The sequence below is a fragment of the Austrofundulus limnaeus genome, unplaced genomic scaffold (assembly GCF_001266775.1).
Source record: "Austrofundulus limnaeus strain Quisiro unplaced genomic scaffold, Austrofundulus_limnaeus-1.0 Scaffold183, whole genome shotgun sequence".
NCBI lineage: Eukaryota > Metazoa > Chordata > Actinopteri > Cyprinodontiformes > Rivulidae > Austrofundulus > Austrofundulus limnaeus.
In genome coordinates, this window is record NW_013952585.1 from 12,799 (window position 1) to 13,301 (window position 503).

Sequence of the window (503 nt, forward strand, 5' to 3'; positions counted from 1 at the left end):
GATCTTGTCGTTGTTTTAATAAAGCCTGTGATGGATTAATTGAGTTTTGTCTGTCTATATCCTGAATTTTAGTTGAAATATCCGATATTTTAACTCTACGATTTTTATTAAGGTAAGCTGAAAAAGAAATAATCTGACCACGGAGATAGGCTTTTAATGTTTCCCACAGTAATGAAGAAGAAACTGTGTCACTCTTATTAAATGTAAAAAAATCATCAATTGTTGATAAGATAAAACTATTGAATGATTCCTCTGATAATAGAAGACTGTTAAACTTCCAACGAGGGCAAGAGTGGGGTTTATCCATGAAGTTAATATCAATACTTAAAGGGGCATGATCTGAAATAATGATTGGATAATATTCAGAAGATGTGACTCTATGCATTATAGAACCATCAACAAAAAAATAATCTATACGAGAATAGGACTGGTGTACCTGAGAAAAAAAAGAATAAGCTCTAGTTTGTGGATTTTGTATCCTCCAAGGATCTACAAAACCATTC